Raw genomic sequence first — 8,386 nt, 5'->3', positions numbered from 1 at the left:
CTTAAGGAAAAACGACTTTGAATTCGACAACCAATTCTACCTCCAAACCAAAGGAACAGCGATGGGGAAACGCTTTGCTCCATCATATGCTAACATCTACATGGCCGATTGGGAAGAAACAATCCTCCCCAGATGCCCACACAGACCAACTCACTATTTCAGGTACCTAGATGACATTTGGGGCACTTGGACACATAGCATGGAGGAATTTACACATTTCATCTCGTTACTTAACACACACCACCAGTCCATCAAGGTAAAATACACCACACATAACAGCAAAGTAAACTTTTTAGACACCACCACTTACAAAGGACCACATTTTTCACAAACACACAAACTAGACACAAAAGTATATTTTAAAGAAACTGACACACACACTCTACTACACAAAACCAGCTATCACCCTAAACACACGTTTAGAGGTTTAATAAAATCACAACTACTCAGATTCCACAGAATTTGCACACAACATACTGACTTCAAGGCAGCTACCAAAGTTTTATTCACAGCACTCAGACAAAGGGGGTACTCCCGTTCCTTCCTCAGAGGAATAAGGAAAACCTTCTTAGAACAAAAGCCTAGAGACAACAAAAAGATTATTCCACTCATAACTACCTACTCACATTTTAGTGTGGCAGCTAATTCACAGATAAAACAAAACCTAACCAACAGATTACAAGACACCAACCTTCTTACAGGACACAAGATCATCTCAGCCTACAGAAAAAACAAAAACTTGACCAACTATTTAGTGTCCAGTAAACTGCCTTCACTTAATCGCAAACCAACAAAAGCATCACGACACTTCAAGCAACTTTCCTCCCTCCGGAGCCAATCCACAGGCATCACATACAACATTCCACAAACCTTTACACAAAACAGCAGGAACTGCATCTACGCAATACAATGCGATACATGCAAAATCATTTACATTGGAGAAACAGGCAACACTATCCGAGTAAGACTAACACAACACATCTATAATATCAAACACAAAAAAGAATCACAAACACCTCTAGTAGCACACTTTCTACAACACAACTTGGAATCTCTGAAAATTACAGGGCTGGAGAGGAACCAGAACTGGACAATCGGAGAAAGGAAATGGAGAGAAAAAGACTGGATCAACAAACTACAAACAACTTTCCCGCTAGGCCTGAACATTAGAAAATCCACGATAGACCTACACTAGAAAAGGAGCTCCAAAACAAAAAAAACAAAGAAAGAAATCCAAAAAGAGCCAGATGGCCAGTGCATCTTTCTTTCCCTGAAAAACCAACCAAGTGTGGAGTTCTCAGGGAAACAAAGTTCCTACCTAACCCTAACCCTAACCCTAACCCTAACCCTAACCCTAACCCTAACCCTAAACCCTAACCCTAACCCTAAACCCTAACCCTAACCCTAACCCTAACCCTAACCCCAACCCCAAATCTAACCGCAACCCTAACCGCACGTCCATCCCCAACCCCTACCCACGCTGCACCCCCACCTCTAACCCTAACCCACACCACACCCCGACCCAGAGACTACCAGAGAACCGACGACTCAGCAACAGTCCAGCAACACTGCCCAGGAGAACCTACCAGGTTCACAGACACATCAACACGGACAAAAAGAACATAGACTGGAGCCTGCAAACTAACAAGAACATTCTCATCATTGGGGACTCCAATCTCCACAGAATCCCGGATCACACCCAGAGCCAAATACAGATTGAAAGCTACCCCGGAGCAAAATTCCTACATGCAGCCAACCTTCTGGACAAAGCCAAAACAGATAGAGGAGTGACCAAAGTGATCCTATCATTCGGAATCAACAACAAGGACCAGAAAGTCAAAGAGACAGCTATCAAAAACCTACAAAGGATGTACAGGTCAGCAAAGACAACCTTCCCAACTGCAGAAATCAAAGTGCCACTGGTGAACTTCTCACGAGCACTAGACATGCAGGCCCAACGAAACTTGGAAGAACTAAACGGATTCATCTCAGCCAACCTACCACACATACCGCTATTACCAACTGAGAAATTTCAAGCTGGCGGAGACAACATCCACTGGACAACCAACACAGCCAAAGATATGCTCCAGCACTGGTGCCAGCATTTAAACTAGGAGACCCCACAAGCCCAAATATCTCCAGGGAGGGGGCATCCAACATAGTCAATCTATGTAAATACTTCACACCAACAGAGAGTCAAAACAGCCTTTTGAGCAAAGGCCTCTCCTTCATACCCACACCGCAAACTGAAGCAAAACAGAAGCAGACACTGCGAGCAGAAACACAAGACTACCATAGGAGGCTAAAAATCGCAACCTTCTTTGAAGAGGAAGGAGACTCAAATCACATACCCTTCCTACCCAAATCCAACTGGGAACCAAATAACAACCAAGTTCCACAGGAAATCACAGAGATTATTCTTGAAGATCTAAAAACAATACACAGCCTGAACCCAGGTAACTACAGAACAGAAGACAACCTAACAGCACCAGAAAGGATTGCACTTAAGGAATTACAAAAACATACCGACATCATTTTCAAACCAGCAGACAAGGGAAGTTCAATAGTAATAATGGATAGAGAAGACTACATCTTTGAAGCCAACAGACAACTAAATAATCAAGAACACTACAGGAAATTAGACGCACCAATTTATCTTGATTCTGCTCAGGAAATTAACACAATAATACAAACACTAACAGACCACAAAATAATTAGTAGAAAACAGGCACACTATCTCAAGGGGGCAGACACACCCAGAGCACGCATTTTTTACATGCTACCAAAAATACACAAATCACCAGACACATGGACTATCCCACACACCATACCACCAGGCAGACCGATAGTATCGGATTGCAACAGTGAATCATATAGAATTGCAGAATACATAGACCACTTTTTAAACCCCCTATCCACCAAACACACTAGCTACCTTAAAGACACATATGACTTCATAGACAAAATTAAAACACTCAAACTACCAGAAACAGCTTTTCTCTTCACAATAGATATAGACAGCTTGTACACAAACATAGAGACCAACGCAGGCATTGCAGCTATCAGGAAATGTCTAAATCTAAATCCGGATCCAACCAGACCAGACGAGGAACTGATCAAACTCCTGGAAATCAGCTTAAGGAAAAACGACTTTGAATTCGACAACCAATTCTACCTCCAAACCAAAGGAACAGCGATGGGGAAACGCTTTGCTCCATCATATGCTAACATCTACATGGCCGATTGGGAAGAAACAATCCTCCCCAGATGCCCACACAGACCAACTCACTATTTCAGGTACCTAGATGACATTTGGGGCACTTGGACACATAGCATGGAGGAATTTACACATTTCATCTCGTTACTTAACACACACCACCAGTCCATCAAGGTAAAATACACCACACATAACAGCAAAGTAAACTTTTTAGACACCACCACTTACAAAGGACCACATTTTTCACAAACACACCAACTAGACACAAAAGTATATTTTAAAGAAACTGACACACACACTCTACTACACAAAACCAGCTATCACCCTAAACACACGTTTAGAGGTTTAATAAAATCACAACTACTCAGATTCCACAGAATTTGCACACAACATACTGACTTCCAGGCAGCTACCAAAGTTTTATTCACAGCACTCAGACAAAGGGGGTACTCCCGTTCCTTCCTCAGAGGAATAAGGAAAACCTTCTTAGAACAAAAGCCTAGAGACAACAAAAAGATTATTCCACTCATAACTACCTACTCACATTTTAGTGTGGCAGCTAATTCACAGATAAAACAAAACCTAACCAACAAATTACAAGACACCAACCTTCTTACAGGACACAAGATCATCTCAGCCTACAGAAAAAACAAAAACTTGACCAACTATTTAGTGTCCAGTAAACTGCCTTCACTTAATCGCAAACCAACAAAAGCATCACGACACTTCAAGCAACTTTCCTCCCTCCGGAGCCAATCCACAGGCATCACATACAACATTCCACAAACCTTTACACAAAACAGCAGGAACTGTTCATCATTTACATTGGAGAAACAGGCAACACTATCCGAGTAAGACTAACACAACACATCTATAATATCAAACACAAAAAAGAATCACAAACACCTCTAGTAGCACACTTTCTACAACACAACTTGGAATCTCTGAAAATTACAGGGCTGGAGAGGAACCAGAACTGGACAATCGGAGAAAGGAAATGGAGAGAAAAAGACTGGATCAACAAACTACAAACAACTTTCCCGCTAGGCCTGAACATTAGAAAATCCACGATAGACCTACACTAGAAAAGGAGCTCCAAAACAACAAAAAAAACAAAGAAAGAAATCCAAAAAGAGCCAGATGGCCAGTGCATCTTTCTTTCCCTGAAAAACCAACCAAGTGTGGAGTTCTCAGGGAAACAAAGTTCCTAACCCTAACCCTAACCCTAACCCTAACCCTAACCCTAAACCCTGACCCTGACCCTGACCCTGACCCTGACCCTAACCCAACCCTAACCCAACCCTACCCTAACCCTAACCCTAACCCCTAACCCTGACCCTGACCCTGACCCTAACCCTAACCCTAACCCTAACCCTAAACCCTAACCCTAACCCTAACCCTAAACCCTAACCCTAACCCTAAACCCTAACCCTAACCCTAACCCTAACCCTACCCGACCCGACCCAGCCCTAGCCCTAGCCCTAGCCCTAGCCCTAGCCCTAACCCTAACCCTAACCCAACCCTAACCCTAACCCTAACCCAACCCTAACCCAACCCTAACCCTAACCCAACCCTAACCCTAACCCTAAACCCTAACCCTAACCCTAACCCAACCCTAACCCAACCCTAACCCTAACCCTAACCCTAAACCCTAACCCTAACCCTAAACCCTAACCCTAACCCTAAACCCTAACCCTAACCCTAACCCTAACCCTACCCGACCCGACCCGACCCAGCCCAGCCCTAGCCCTAGCCCTAGCCCTAACCCTAACCCTAACCCAACCCTAACCCTAACCCTAACCCAACCCTAACCCAACCCTAACCCTAACCCAACCCTAACCCTAACCCTAAACCCTAACCCTAACCCTAACCCAACCCTAACCCAACCCTAACCCTAACCCTAACCCTAACCCTAACCCAACCCTAACCCAACCCTAACCCTAACCCTAACCCTAACCCTAACCCTAACCCTAACAAGAACATTCTCATCATTGGGGACTCCAATCTCCACAGAATCCCGGACCACACCCAGAGCCAAATACAGATTGAAAGCTACCCCGGAGCAAAATTCCTACATGCAGCCAACCTTCTGGACAAAGCCAAAACAGATAGAGGAGTGACCAAAGTGATCCTATCATTCGGAATCAACAACAAGGACCAGAAAGTCAAAGAGACAGCTATCAAAAACCTACAAAGGATGTACAGGTCAGCAAAGACAACCTTCCCAACTGCAGAAATCAAAGTGCCACTGGTGAACTTCTCACGAGCACTAGACATGCAGGCCCAACGAAACTTGGAAGAACTAAACGGATTCATCTCAGCCAACCTACCACACATACCGCTATTACCAACTGAGAAATTTCAAGCTGGCGGAGATAACATCCACTGGACAACCAACACAGCCAAAGATATGCTCCAGCACTGGTGCCAGCATTTAAACTAGGAGACCCCACAAGCCCAAATATCTCCAGGGAGGGGGCATCCAACATAGTCAATCTATGTAAATACTTCACACCAACAGAGAGTCAAAACAGCCTTTTGAGCAAAGGCCTCTCCTTCATACCCACACCGCAAACTGAAGCAAAACAGAAGCAGACACTGCGAGCAGAAACACAAGACTACCATAGGAGGCTAAAAATCGCAACCTTCTTTGAAGAGGAAGGAGACTCAAATCACATACCCTTCCTACCCAAATCCAACTGGGAACCAAATAACAACCAAGTTCCACAGGAAATCACAGAGATTATTCTTGAAGATCTAAAAACAATACACAGCCTGAACCCAGGTAACTACAGAACAGAAGACAACCTAACAGCACCAGAAAGGATTGCACTTAAGGAATTACAAAAACATACCGACATCATTTTCAAACCAGCAGACAAGGGAAGTTCAATAGTAATAATGGATAGAGAAGACTACATCTTTGAAGCCAACAGACAACTAAATAATCAAGAACACTACAGGAAATTAGACGCACCAATTTATCTTGATTCTGCTCAGGAAATTAACACAATAATACAAACACTAACAGACCACAAAATAATTAGTAGAAAACAGGCACACTATCTCAAGGGGGCAGACACACCCAGAGCACGCATTTTTTACATGCTACCAAAAATACACAAATCACCAGACACATGGACTATCCCACACACCATACCACCAGGCAGACCGATAGTATCGGATTGCAACAGTGAATCATATAGAATTGCAGAATACATAGACCACTTTTTAAACCCCCTATCCACCAAACACACTAGCTACCTTAAAGACACATATGACTTCATAGACAAAATTAAAACACTCAAACTACCAGAAACAGCTTTTCTCTTCACAATAGATATAGACAGCTTGTACACAAACATAGAGACCAACGCAGGCATTGCAGCTATCAGGAAATGTCTAAATCTAAATCCGGATCCAACCAGACCAGACGAGGAACTGATCAAACTCCTGGAAATCAGCTTAAGGAAAAACGACTTTGAATTCGACAACCAATTCTACCTCCAAACCAAAGGAACAGCGATGGGGAAACGCTTTGCTCCATCATATGCTAACATCTACATGGCCGATTGGGAAGAAACAATCCTCCCCAGATGCCCACACAGACCAACTCACTATTTCAGGTACCTAGATGACATTTGGGGCACTTGGACACATAGCATGGAGCAATTTACACATTTCATCTCGTTACTTAACACACACCACCAGTCCATCAAGGTAAAATACACCACACATAACAGCAAAGTAAACTTTTTAGACACCACCACTTACAAAGGACCACATTTTTCACAAACACACCAACTAGACACAAAAGTATATTTTAAAGAAACTGACACACACACTCTACTACACAAAACCAGCTATCACCCTAAACACACGTTTAGAGGTTTAATAAAATCACAACTACTCAGATTCCACAGAATTTGCACACAACATACTGACTTCCAGGCAGCTACCAAAGTTTTATTCACAGCACTCAGACAAAGGGGGTACTCCCGTTCCTTCCTCAGAGGAATAAGGAAAACCTTCTTAGAACAAAAGCCTAGAGACAACAAAAAGATTATTCCACTCATAACTACCTACTCACATTTTAGTGTGGCAGCTAATTCACAGATAAAACAAAACCTAACCAACAAATTACAAGACACCAACCTTCTTACAGGACACAAGATCATCTCAGCCTACAGAAAAAACAAAAACTTGACCAACTATTTAGTGTCCAGTAAACTGCCTTCACTTAATCGCAAACCAACAAAAGCATCACGACACTTCAAGCAACTTTCCTCCCTCCGGAGCCAATCCACAGGCATCACATACAACATTCCACAAACCTTTACACAAAACAGCAGGAACTGCATCTACGCAATACAATGCGATACATGCAAAATCATATACATTGGAGAAACAGGCAACACTATCCGAGTAAGACTAACACAACACATCTATAATATCAAACACAAAAAAGAATCACAAACACCTCTAGTAGCACACTTTCTACAACACAACTTGGAATCTCTGAAAATTACAGGGCTGGAGAGGAACCAGAACTGGACAATCGGAGAAAGGAAATGGAGAGAAAAAGACTGGATCAACAAACTACAAACAACTTTCCCGCTAGGCCTGAACATTAGAATCTCCACGATAGACCTACACTAGAAAAGGAGCTCCAAAACAAAAAAAACAAAGAAAGAAATCCAAAAAGAGCCAGATGGCCAGTGCATCTTTCTTTCCCTGAAAAACCAACCAAGTGTGGAGTTCTCAGGGAAACAAAGTTCCTACCTAACCCTAACCCTAACCCTAACCCTAACCCAACCCTAACCCTAACCCTAACCCTAACCCTGACCCTGACCCTGACCCTAACCCAACCCTAACCCTAACCCTAACCCTAAACCCTAACCCTAACCCTAAACCCTAACCCTAAACCCTAACCCTAACCCTAACCCTAGCCCTAACCCTAGCCCTAGCCCTAAACCCTAAACCTAACCCCTAACCCTAAACCCTAAACCCTAACCCTAACCCCTAACCCTAACCCTAACCCTAAACCCTAAACCCTAACCCTAACCCTAACCCCTGACCCTGACCCTAAACCCTAACCCTTAACCCCTAACCCTTAACCCTAAACCCCAACCCTAACCTTAAACCCAACCCTAACCCTAAACCCTAACC

This window comes from Acipenser ruthenus, chromosome 9 (assembly GCF_902713425.1).
Source record: "Acipenser ruthenus chromosome 9, fAciRut3.2 maternal haplotype, whole genome shotgun sequence".
Taxonomy (NCBI): Eukaryota; Metazoa; Chordata; class Actinopteri; order Acipenseriformes; family Acipenseridae; genus Acipenser; species Acipenser ruthenus.
The sequence above is the reverse complement of the archived record's forward strand: the minus strand, read 5'-3'. Positions refer to the sequence as shown.